The 13,340-nt window shown below is 51.3% G+C and overlaps 1 non-coding gene across 1 annotated transcript; it reads right to left on the bottom strand.

Moving 5' to 3' along the window:
* Window positions 1-1,631: 1,631 nt before the first annotated feature.
* Window positions 1,632-1,704, bottom strand: TRNAF-GAA. The gene has a single exon. It is a non-coding gene; the product is annotated as a tRNA-Phe (tRNA).
* Window positions 1,705-13,340: the final 11,636 nt, after the last annotated feature.

The following is a 13,340-nucleotide window of genomic DNA, read 5'->3' on the forward strand; positions in this document are numbered from 1 at the left end:
TTTCCAGTAAAATCACTAAAGGGGAAGGAGAAAACTCGAAAGAGGTTCCTCCTGGTGCTCACGTCCGTGAACCCGAATACTCTCTCAGTCCTCAGAGAGAGACCTGGAGAAGGAGACTTGCTGCAGTAAAGCCACAGGGGTCTCTGAGGTTTCCCTGGCCCCTCGCCCCTGTCCTACCTGGCTGATGTCAGCATCTCTCTGTGAGGTCACCACCTCCCCACCACCTTGGACCAATAGTCTGAGGTCCTGCAAAAGGCCTTTGTGATGTCACTGCCACACCCCTCCCTTGCTGGGCTAATGTCCTGCCCTGGCCAGGCACTTTGCAGGTTTGAGCTACTCCCTGTGGATCACCCCACTCAAGGAGCGTTCGTTCTAGGCAGCAAGCCGGCTAGACAGGGAAACATCAGACGCTGCTCCCAATGCTACACTCAGATTTTCAGAAATGAGTCAACTTTATGGCCAGAAGAGATCATTAGAGCATCTAATCTGACCCCCTGCATATCACAGGCCTCCTGTAGGACACCATAGCTACTTTTGGGGCAAACACATTGCAGAAAGGCATCTAGTCTTCATGAAATGACATCAAGAGATGGAGAATCCACCACTTCCCTTGGTAGCTTGTTCCTGTGGTGAATCATCCTCGCTGTTGAATATTTGTGCCTTAATTGTAATATGAATTTATCTCTTTTCACCTTCCAGCCACTGGGTCTTGTTATGCCTTTCTCTGCTCGATTCAAGAGCCCTTTAATACCCAGTCTTTTCTCTCCATTAAGACACTTCAACACTTCAATGAAGTCACCTTTCAATCTTCTCCAGCCCTCAGAACATTTGGTGGATCTTTGCTGTCCCAAACTCTAATTTCACAACATCTTTTTCAAACGAGGACACCAAAACTGGAGGCAGTATTCCAGTATCAGTCTCACTGATGCCGTGTCACCTCCTGTGACGTTATTGACATAAACTGTAACTGTATAGATCACCATTGCAACCACTGTTCTATATTTGCAGCCAATATTGTATAAAGGTTGTTGTGTAGGGGGGTCTATGGAGAGGTTCTGATTGGCTGATAATGATGCTCTCTCTAGATGTGTATCATTTTTGTAGTTGACATTATGAATATTGGTTCTATGCTGCCTGTATTTCAAACTTGTGCTCTGCTTCTGGGGAACATCCCAGACAAGTTGGTGTCAGTTCTGCCTAGCCGGCTTGATGCAGGTTAGGCAAATGTGAGAACCACTACACTACAGAAACTCCATTACAGTGCCCTGCCCTGCCCTCAAATTCCCTGCACTTTGGTGGTGCTCACCCTGGCACACACTGATGGGCGAACCTGGAGAAACTGGCAGCAGCTCTCTGATGGGTCAGCTGGAAGAACAGAGGACTGGAGCCAGGGATCAGGAAGTCGTCCTTACATCACCTTTGTGATTCTAGCTTGAAGGGGAGCTTCTTTTTCTTCCCCTTGCTGAGAAGCAGCAAGAGAAGAAAGGTAGGTCAGGTGGGCCAACTGGGTGCAGAAGCCAATGCTGCCTTTTCCTGCAGTGAAGCCCAAAATGAGGGACTTGCATTGAGTAAAGGCAGTACTGTGCTTCCAGGAAAGAGCCCACTGCTGCAGGAAGAGGGATAAAACACCCTGCTGAAACCTGGGATTGAACCAGGGACCTTTAGATCTTCAGTCTAATGCTCTCCCAACTGAGCTACTTCAGCACCTGCAGGGGCCTCTTTGGGCTACTGCTTCTCACCTTGAAGTTTATTCTCCATAAACCATTGCTCCAGTCAATAATGGCCAATGCAAGACGGACATCGCTTGCTATTTTAGCACTTGGAAACGTCATCAACTAGTCTCTGGATCTCTTGAATGCTGCGCTTCAGTTCATGGGGGAAAGGCGAGAGAAGCGACCTTTGAACAAAGGGCTGGGGTTAACATCCTAACGCTGTCTGTCTCCGACTGTAACACTATTTAATACCAGCCCACCCTGTGCTGGTGACAGTTCCATTTCTAGATGTTAGTACATTTCAGTTACTGTCAAAATTAAAAGTTTCTATATGCTTAAAAGAAATTATTTTTTCATTTGCTTATATACGGCATGAATAAATACAGATTTACACATCCTAGCATGAACATTTATTGTCTTATATGATAGAGAAAATCCTGCATCCAGATTGTGCATCGAAATCATGAAATGAGCTACAAATGCAATAAAAATAAGGTATTCAATGGTTTAACATATGGAGTGGGGGGGGCACTGAAGACACGTCTTGCCTGGGACGCTACTTGGTCTAGGGGAGGCCCTGTCAGGGAGAACAGGAGTTAATCTCACATGCCTATTTCCAGGCTGTAATCTGTGGGCGCCCTGCTCTGGGGGAGGGATCGCGGCAGCCCAGACTCAGGGCTGGAACAGGCCTCGGATTGAGGGGGTGGCTGCCTGGTTTGCAGAGCTCTGATGTCTCAGACAATGTGTCTTTCCCAAAGCCTCAGATCTGCGTCCCCAGAAAGCTCCTCTGCTGCCTCCGCTCCTTTCACAGTCTATAGCAAGGAGCAGCAGCAAGGGTCAGGGATGAGCCATAGGCACTAGGTGGGGGGCAGAGGCTTCAGGAGGAAACCCAGCCCCCAGAGCAGAGGGGGATGGGAGGCTTTTTCTCTCTCCTTAGCCATGGGCTATTGCTCCGAGAGCTCTGTGAAATGCCTCCCCGCCCACAGCCTGGGGAAGGGGAAGGAGTCTCAGGTTCTAGCTCGGTTTGGAGGAGGATCACTGGACCCTAGAACCACTCGCTGCCCTTTCCCAGAGAAACCTGTGATGCCCAGAACGGGGCTGAGATAAATGCTGACAGGAGTCTGGAATTGCTCCCCTGGAATAGCAGCAGGACTGGGCAGCTGGAAATCTCCCCAAAGGAGCTGAAGCCTTGGTGGGTCAGACATAGATGCCCCAGGTACTTCATGGGGGGGTTAGGTTTGTTTCTGGACAAGAGCAGTGAGAGTTTTATTGCCTCAACATTTCAGTAGAAAAATTCTGACCCAAACTGTGTGTGGTGGGGAGGTCGATAGCGGTTTCTTTGGGTTTGATTTAGTTTGTTTTCTCATTCTCATTGTAAAAGCCCTGGACCATTTTGATGGGAACAATGTTTGTGGAAGGCCAAGGACAAGTAAGAAACGTTAGAAATCTGCATTGGAGTGAGGGGGGTCTCTGTGGGCCAGGGCAGGGGTGGAGATTTTCATGGGGAGGGGGTTAGGGGATAAACGAGAAGCTTTTGCGGGAACGCAGGGGGATGTTTTGCAGTTTAACCTCCCCACTTTCCTGTGCTGCTGCCCAGCTCAGACCCCACTGACACCCCTGTGATGAAGTGGGAATTTTCTGGATGTTTTGTTTGCATCTTGTGTGTACCTCAGTTTCCCCTATTTGTTGCACGATTATCTAGGTTAAAAGTCCAAAATGTGGGGTGCACCCTGCCAGGGGGATGGAGTAACATTCAGGGGGATGCAGCTGGGCCCGGGCCAGCCCCCATTGGGGTGGGGAGGAGGAGCCACCCAGCTCCACTCTTGGCTCCATCTCTGGCCCCTGCCTCAGCCCCCTTACTCCTGTCTGTGTCCCTTCCCCCGTAGCTGCGGCCCCACTCCCAGCCACGACTCGGGGGGAGCATGGACGGGGTGGGGGGCATGACCCTGAAGTGCTTTGGGACCACGGATCTCGGTGGTGGGACAAGGGGGTTAAATCTTGGCAGAGACCCCCAAAGGGCAGGTGTGGCTGCTGTCTGGCTGCCTGGGCCCAGACATGGCCACAAATTCTGTCTCCTAGCAACCGATGGCCGGGGCGCACCTGCTGCAAGAGGCCAGCTGGCCGGGAGGAGTCGGAGAACAAAGAACGAGCTGGAGGCCAGCTGAGCAGGTTGCCAGGGAAACAGGACAAAGGACAGACGAGGGGCAAAGGGCCTGGCTGAGTCGGGCTGTTGGGAGCAAGGAGTCTGCTGGGTTGGGGACTCGAGGGGAGAGCCCAGGCTCTGAGTTCGGGGTCTCCCCAAGATGGACGTTGCTGAATCTTCCTGCGCGAACACAGAACTTTCCCAGGCTGGATCCCAGACCCCTAACAAACCTTCTGTTGTACAGCGCTGGCGGAGAGTCACTGGTGACTGTGGAAGTTGGGGGTGCAGGACTCCCCTTTGGGGGGGGTGAGGCTTTCCGAGGTGTCCGATTCAGGTGGACTCACTGCAGGAAGCTCCTGGTGTGGAACAGGGGGGCTGAAAGGTCCAAGGTCAGTCCCAGGAGGTGCTGAAGCCAAGGAGGCTTCTCCCAGTGAGAGCGTCCCCTGGAGGGGTCACACTGACGAGGCTCCTGCCTGGGTTTGACTCAGAGCTGTTCCAGAGCACGGAGCCTGTGTGCCCGTCACAGCCCCCCAGCATGTGACCTACAGGCTCCACTCTGGCAAAGCTCCCTGTAAATCAGAGACAAACTCCCCCCTTCTCCCAGTTACTCTCCCCTGCAGAGAACCCAGAGCAGCTCCTGCCTCGCTGGGTCTCCTGCCAGCCACAGCTGGCCAAGGAGCTGCCCGAGCCGCTCCCCTGGGTCCCTGTGCAGGGGCAGTGTCAGTTCCGACCTCACGAGTACAGTGGCGACGCTCCCTGCCTGTCACGGGGGGGACGAGGGCTTGATTCCCTGAGGAGAAAGCTGGGATTGTGACACCCGTGTATGTCTGCAGCGCAATTAAACCCCACAGCTGGACCAGGCCGGCTGACTCGGGCTTGCCAGGCTCGGGATCCAGGGGCTGGAGCCCGACCACTGGGACCCTCCCCCCTCGCTAGGTTCAGTGGCCGATATACTGAAGATGAGTTTGTAAGTGGGGAATGTGCACTGGGTGCTGCCACTGGACAGACACTTCCCAACAGGAGCCCCACCCCGTGAATGTGATCTACTCTAAAAACATGTGATGACAGAAAGTCAGCCTGGGGATCCGGATTTATCATCTCGCAACGACTCGATTCAACTTGCTCAGGTTAGAAAGAAAGTTGGGTTTTTTTTATTGTGAGCCTGAAAATTGCCTCCTGTGTGAAAGTCAGAGCTGGATTGTTTCACGCTCACGCACCCTTATCACTATTGAAGGAGTAAAGGAACGTGCAAACCAATGAAGCCTTAACATGTCATTTGCATCCTCAAGCCTTGTCCCTGAGGCAGGATCTCGAGGACTGACAGAAATGTTACCCGGTGTCAGGAGGAGAGAGGAAAGCACTTCCCCTCGTGTATTTCCCCAGGCTGTTGTGCAAGGCAGCAGAGGCGCTTTACGGCATTTTCTGTCACTGATTTTTTTCATGTTGGTGTGGGAGGAAAGACTTAGACCTGCCCCCTTTGTGACCTGTGAATGTGAAGTGAGCAGATGATGAGTTAACAATGATGCTGTTGCATAGGATTTGATTGGAATTAGAAAACAAAAAGCCCTTAAAGTTGAACTCTTGGGTGAATAGAATGAGCTGATTTATAGTCAGCCTTGAAAGGCAATAGACTGTTACTTTGGGCAGAACAGCCTGGTTTGGTTGGTTGGTTGTTGTCCCTGATAAATTGCAGAGCGTTCAGAGAAGAGCCACAGGAATGATTAAAGGCTTGAGCAGGGATAGAAGTTTAAAAACAAACCGAACCTTCCCTGCTCCTGCCAGCTGTGACTGCTGAGGACATTTTCCTTCTCTACTCCAGGGTCTCTCTTCTGCCAGATTCTCAGCAAGTCAGGCCCCCTGCAGACTATGGCAGAGCAGTTTGGTATTAAGTTGCAGGACTCACAATGTAAGACTGCAGCTGCTGTAGCACCTTGACTGACCATGGGCTAAATCCTGCAGCCCTGGCAGCCCAGGATAACCTCCCACTGGTGGTGATGGGAATTTAGCCTTTGTAACGATCTGCTGGTACCTGAGCTCTCAGATGTGAATTAAACTGGGGGCAGACCCAGCTCTATCCAAACAAGTGAAGGATGTAAGTGAAAGAGCAAAGCTGGCCCTGGGGAGCTGCTGCAGTCCCGTAACCACAGTTGGGAGGGAACAGAGGGAAAACACCTGGAGCAGTACTGAGAAAATGAAGTTTGTCAGTGAGATCAGTAGCAATAAATGTGAACTGAAGGAGTGCTTTCTCCTCTGTGCCGACAGGTTTGAATTGTGTTACTGTACTATGAGATAAAGCTTTACAATATCCTGCTCTAATTTCAGGATGGGTCTGTAACCATAATTAGTCTCTGTAGAAGTGGGACTTTCAAAATTCCCAAGGAATTTAAGGGGTGGGGTTCACGGTTGGTCACCTGAGGGAGTGCAGTAGAATTCAAACCAAAGACCAGAGAAGCAAGAACAGGGATTGTGGGACACCTCCCGGAGGCCAATCACAGCACTGTAATCGACCAGGGTGTCTACACTGGCACCACGGGGCTGTAGTCCCGGTGCAGAAAGCTGTACGCCTCTCATTGGGAATCCCTCTGATTTACTGTTTTTACAGAGGGTGAAATGACAATTTTTCCTATCCCTGCCCTGTTCCTGCTCTTTGTATTAGTTCAATATATTTTAAGTGAGAAAAATGGTAGAAAAAAAAATCTGCTCTCCAACACAACTTGAAGCAACATCAGAGCAACTGGGAATGAAACAATTTATTTCCAAAAGGGGAACTCGATGACTAACAATGGCTTTGAAATGGGGGAACAGTATAACCGTGATGCTCAGGGTTTGTTTAGACTAGGAAAAGTGATGGAATTTAGGTCAGTTGAAGGGGGAAGCTAATGCCAACCACTGCACCTGGGCATCTGTTCTACAACTATAATTGTCTTTTTACATCAAGATCACTAACTTGAGCAGACAACGCCATGTACAGCCCTAGTGGATGGAAGGCACAGATACTTTTTGCCTCACTGTACCTTGTTGGGATCAAACCTCCAGGAGCTGATGAACATTCCTGGCTCAAAAGGAAAGGAGTTGATAGAAAAGATCACACTGACCCCAAAGAAGGGTGAGCTGCAAAAGGCAGAAGCAGGTAACTCATCTGGTGGAGCTGAGAGACCACGGTGAAGATGGTGCAAAAATCACTATGTGGGAATTAGGAAATGTGATTTTTTTTTTAAATTTTGCCCAGCCCTAGTCAAGGGATTTATTACAGTTCTCTCTTATGTGGATTTTCTGATGTCTAATAAGGTGTGAGCTCCGACTGAAGCTTTTCCCGCACTCATCGCACGTGTAGGGCGTCTCCCTTGTGTGGATTCTCTGATGTCTAATAAAGTTTGAGCGCCGATTGAAGCTTTTCCCGCACTCAGAACATTTGTAGGGCGTCTCCCCTGTGTGGATTCTCCTGTGTGTACTCAGGACAGAGCTCTGATTGAAGCTTTTCCCGCACTCAGAACATTTGTAGGGCGTCTCCCCTGTGTGGATTCTCCTGTGTGTACTCAGGACAGAGCTCTGATTGAAGCTTTTCCCGCACTCAGAGCACGTGTAGGGCTTCTCCCCTGTGTGGATTCTCCTGTGTGTACTCAGGACAGAGCTCTGATTGAAGCTTTTCCCACACTCAGAGCATGTGTAGGGCGTCTCCCCTGTGTGGATTCTCTGATGTCTAATAAGGGTAGAGAGCCGATTGAAGCTTTTCCCACACTCAGAACATTTGTAGGGCGTCTCCCCTGTGTGGATTCTCTGATGTCTGATAAGGGCAGAGCTCCAATTGAAGCTTTTCCCGCACTCATGGCACATGTAGTGTGTCTCTTCCAAGTTAATTCTGTCACTTGTTATAAGGTCTGAGTGGCTACTAAAGTTTTCCTCTGGCCTCTGCTGAGTCTCACAGGCTTTTGTTTTTTCTGCGAGTGGACAACTCCCAGAAACATTCCCTTTGGATCTTCCTGATAAAGTTCCATGTGGTTCTCCTTGCTCAGCATCTTCCTGCTGGGGTTTCTCCTCCTCATTCTGACTCACCATCCCATCACCTGATGGGAGACAGAGAGAATCCAGACACAGGTCACTCCCTTTGCCGGAAAGAAAGAAAATCTCAGAGAGAGGAATGGTAAAAGGGATGAACAATCCAAAATAAGTGTGGGAGAGATCAAACCTATCAGGTGCTGATTTTCCCCAAACCCTTCCACAGAAGAGAGAGGAAGGGATCAGTTTTGGTCTGCATCTCACGAGAACACTTGGGGGAAAGTGAGACTGGGGAGGGACCTGCTGCCAGTTGTCACTCATGGCTTCCCTCCTATTCTGACTGACATCTGCATAATGATTCCACATCTGCAGGGAACAATCCTGAACTTGGAGAGCTCACAGGATCTCTGTAGGGCATCCCGAATGTTTCCTGCATTCCCACACAGTTTTTGAGTTGGTTTAACCAATTCCTCACCTGTGAAGGCAGCTCTTGGAAGCAGTTCTTTCTCAGAGCCCTGGAGGTCTGGGACCCACGGCTGTTCCCCTCGTTCCATCTGTGAGATCACATCAGGTTTGGAATTTGGAAACCCTACTGCAGGTAAAGAAAACGAGGGAGGTCAGTGAAATTTGTGGGATACTTGTCACAAAGAATATTCCATGGTTTTAACCCCCAGCTCATTTTTAAGCAGTAACATCCCAAGGCCAGCTTCCTTGGCTCAAAGTGGCAGGAGAGTTATTATGATTATAAATCATATGCATTACCTTAGTGCCTAAGGACCGACTAACAGTGGGTCCCCATTGTGCTCGGCAAAGTACAAACAGAGAACAGTAGATGGCCCATGCCCTGAAGAATTTACAATCTGAATAGACAAGACAGACACAGAATGGGGGAAGGGATAGACCCCACTGTTAAAATAGAAATATTCAGGCCTGCCTGTAAAGTCTATAGTTTAAGAACTTAGGTGTATTTTTTATCACTTAGCTACTTACAGGAGTATGAAAACAAAGTATCAAAATCATTGTCTGTATTTGTAAGGGCCTTCTCTTACTGTGACAGTCTGAGGCCTTGTTCTTAGGCTAAGGCCTTTGGCTAAGCAGCAGGGGCAGCCATAAGCTGGGAAGCGAAGGGTCACATCCTCACATCCCAAACCCGTCACACTGAAAAAGATGGTTACTCACCATTGTAACTGTTGTTCTTTGAGATGTGTTGCTCATATCCATTCCAGTTAGGTGCGCGCGCCGCGTGCACGCTCGTCGGAAGTTTTTTACCCTAGCAACACTCGGTGGGTCGGCTGGGTGCCCCCTGGAGTGGTGCCGCTATAGCGCCAGATATATACCCCTGCCGACCTGTCCACTCCTCAGTTCCTTCTTGCCGGCTACTCCGACAATGGGGAAGGAGGGCGGGTGCGGAATGGATATGAGCAACACATCTCGAAGAACAACAGTTACAACGGTGAGTAAGCGTCTTTTCTTCTTCGAGTGCTTGCTCATATCCATTCCAGTTAGGTGATTCCCAAGCCTTACCTAGGCGGTGGGGTCGGAGTGAGACGTCGCAGAATGCAAAACTGCTGAGCCAAAGGCTGCATCGTCTCTGGATTGTTGGACCAATGCGTAGTGTGAGGCAAAGGTGTGAATCGATGACCAGGTAGCCGCCCTACATATTTCCTGGATGGGGACATGAGCCAGGAAGGCGGCAGAAGAGGCCTGCGCCCACGTAGAATGGGCAGTGAGATGGCTAGTGGGAACGTGAGCCAGTTCGTAGCACGTTCTGATGCAGGATGTTACCCAAGATGAGATCCGTTGGGAAGAGACCAGCATGCCCTTCATGCGGTCTGCCACCGCTACAAAGAGCTGAGGTGAACGCCGGAAGGGTTTTGTTCTCTCTATATAAAAGGCGAGAGCCCTATGGACATCCAAAGTATGTAGTTGTTGTTCCCGGTGCGATGAGTGCGGCTTCAGGAAAAAAACTGGGAGGAAAATGTCTTGATTGACATGAAAAGCAGACACCACCTTAGGGAGGAAAGAGGGGTGTGGCCGCATGTGTACCTTGTCCTTATGGAAGACCGTATAAGGGGGATCAGCCGTCAAGGCACGAAGCTCCGAGACTCGCCTCGCCGAGGTGATAGCGCCGAGGTGATAGCGACCTTTCTTCCAGGAAAGGTACAGCAGGGAACATGTGGCCATAGGCTTGAAGGGAGCCCCCATAAGCTTGGTCAACACCAGGTTTAGATCACAGGTGGGGGCTGGGTGATGGACTTGGGGGTACAACCGTTCCAGTCCCTTAAGGAACCTGGAAACCATGGGGTGAGAGAAAATTGAACAGTCACTTTCACCTGGGTGGAAGGCGGAAATAGCTGCCAGATTAACCTTTATAGAAGAGACCGCCAGGCCCTGCTCTTTGAGAGACCAGAGACAATCCAGGATAGTAGGGATGGAAACCTGTCCTGGGACCAAGTTACTCTGATCACACCAGTGCGAGAAACGCTTTGACTTGGCGAGATAAGTCGTCCTGGTGGAAGACTTCCTACTTCCCAAGAGGACCTGTTGTACCGAAGCAGAGCAGCAGAGCTCGGATTGGTTCCACCACGCAGGAGCCATGCAGTGAGATGAAGGGACTGCAGGTCTGGGTGGTGAAGCCTGCCGAAGTCTTGTGTTATGAGGTCCGGCCACAGTGGCAGGGGAATCGGATCCGTCACTGAGAGGTCGAACAACAGGGTGTACCAGTGCTGCCTCGGCCATGCTGGAGCAATGAGGATCAGGTTGGCTCTGTCCCTGCGGAGCTTGAGAAGGACTCTGTGAACAAGGGGAAACGGCGGAAAGGCATAAAATAGGTGCCTTGTCCACGGGAGGAGGAATGCGTCTGAGAGGGAGCCTGGGGAGCGTCCTTGGTAGGAGCAGAACACCTGGCATTTCCTGTTCTCTCGGGAGGCAAAGAGGTCTATGCAGGTAAAGCCCCACCTCCGGAAAATGGAATGGATGATGTCAGGACGGATCGACCATTCGTGAGACAGGAAGGACCTGCTGAGGCGATCTGCCAGAGTGTTCTGGACTCCTGGGAGAAAAGACGCTACCAAATCGATTGAGTGGGCTATGCAAAAGTTCCACAGGTGAGTGGCTTCTTGGCAAAGTAGGGAGTAGCACGCCCCGCCCTGCTTGTTTATGTAATACATGGTCGTCGTGTTGTCTGTGAACACAGATACACAGTGGCCTTGGAGATGGACCCGAAACACCTGGCATGCTAGACGGACTGCCCTCAGCTCCTGCACATTGATATGCAGGGTCAGCTCCTGGGGCAACCAGAGGCCTTGAGTGTGAAGGTTCCCGAGGTGGGCACCCCAACCCAGGGATGATGGGTCTGTGGTTAGTGCCACCGAGGGTTGAGGAGGGTGGAACGGCATCCCTGCGCAAACTACAGTGAGGTCCAGCCACCAAGTGAGGGAGTCGAGAACCGTCCTGGGGATAGTGATCACCGAATCTATATTGTCTCTGTGTGGACGGTATAGAGAAGCAAGCCAGGTTTGGAAGCACCGAAGTCGCAGTCTCACGTACTTGGTCACAAAGGTGCAGGACGCCATGTGACCTAATAGACTGAGGCAGGTGCGCACCGACGTTGTCGGGAAGGATTGAAAACTTCGAATGATCGAAGACATTGACTGAAAACGTGGCAGAGGAAGGCAGGCCCTGGCCAGATTGGAGTCCAGAACTGCTCCAATAAAGTCTATTCTCTGCGTTGGAGTCAGAGTAGACTTTTCTACATTGATCATGAGGCCGAGCCTCCCAAAGAGGTCTTTGACGACACACAGGTGCTGTGATACTTGCACCTGGGAAGTCCCTCGAATGAGCCAATCGTCGAGGTACGGGTAGACGTGTATTCGACGACGGCGGAGGGAGGCAGCTACAACGGCCATACATTTGGTGAAGACTCTCGGGGCCGTAGAAAGACCGAAGGGAAGCACTGTGAACCGGAAGTGCTGTTGGTTGACCACAAAACGGAGAAACCGTCTGTGCGGCGGGTAAATGGCGATATGGAAATACGCGTCCTTCATATCGAGGGCGGCATACCAGTCTCCCGGATCCAGGGATGGGATGATGGTCCCCAAGGATACCATGCGGAACTTGAGCTTTATCATGAATTTGTTGAGTTCTCGCAGGTCGAGGATCGGTCGTAGACCACCCTTTGCCTTGGGGATTAAAAAGTAGCGGGAATAGAACCCCTTGCCCCTCATGCCCTCTGGCACCTCTTCTATGGCTCCCAGCGTTAGGAGTGCCTGAACCTCTTGTAAGAGGAATTGCTCGTGAGAGGGGTCCCTGAAGACGGACGGGTGGGGAGGGTGGGATGGGGGTGGAGAAACAAATTGGAGGTGGTATCCTGTTTCCACCGTGCAAAGGACCCAACGGTCGGAGGTGAGCTGGGACCATGCAGGGAGGAAATGGGAGAGGCGGTTGAAGAAGGAGGGAGAAGGATCCGGCAGGGAAACTGGTGGGCCGTCCTCAAACATCCCATCAAAAGTTTTGTTTTGGCCCCGTAGGTGGTTTAGGGGGCGCTTGACTTTGGTTTCCCTGAAGGCCAGACTGTCTCCACCGATTGCAATGCCGCGCCGTCTGGTCGTATTCTGGCGCGGTCTAGGCTGGTTATAAGGGCGGTATGGTTGGGGCCAGAAGGACCTATGTTGGGTCACCGGCGTGTGCATACCCAACGAGCGCATTATGACTCGACTGTCCTTGAGGCTCTGCGCAGATCCGAGAAAAGGCCCTGGCCCTCAAAAGGTAAATCCTGAATTGTCTGCTGCAATTCTGGGGGAAGGCCTGAAGCTTGTAGCCAGGAGATGCGTCTCATCGTTACCCCGGACGCAAGCGTTCTGGCTGCTGAGTCCGCTGCATCCAGAGAGGCCTGGAGGGAAGTTCTCGCCACTTTTTTACCCTCCTCTAGTAGGGCCGTAAACTCTGCGTGGGACTCCTGGGGAAGGAGTTGTGCAAACTTCCCCACAGACACCCACGTATTAAAATTATAACGATTTAGGAGGGCCTGCTGGTTTGCCACCCTAAGTTGGAGGCCTCCAGCCGAGTAGATCTTACGGCCTAGGAGGTCCATGTGCCTAGCCTCCTTCGCCTTAGGAGCCGGTGCTTGCTGGCCATGACGCTCCTGTTCGTTCACGGATTGGACAACCAGGGGGCAGAGAGGTGGGTGGGTGTAGGACCATATATTTTCCCCTTGGCGGGGACCATATATTTTCTCTCTACTCCCCTAGCTGTAGGTGTAATAGAAGCTGGGGATTGCCAAATTGTGTCTGCATTGGCTTGAATAGTGCGGATGAATGGGAGAGCCACTCGAAGGGGCGCATCCGCCGATAATATGTCTATGACAGGGTCCTCTATTTCAGCAACCTCCTCCACTGGCAAATTCATGTTTTGTGCTACTCTCCGCAAGAGGTCTTGATGGGCCCGGAGGTCAATAGGCGGAGGACCAGAGGAGGATGTTCCTGCCACTG

Source organism: Mauremys mutica, unplaced genomic scaffold (assembly GCF_020497125.1).
Source record: "Mauremys mutica isolate MM-2020 ecotype Southern unplaced genomic scaffold, ASM2049712v1 Super-Scaffold_100036, whole genome shotgun sequence".
In the NCBI taxonomy this organism is placed as follows: Eukaryota; Metazoa; Chordata; order Testudines; family Geoemydidae; genus Mauremys; species Mauremys mutica.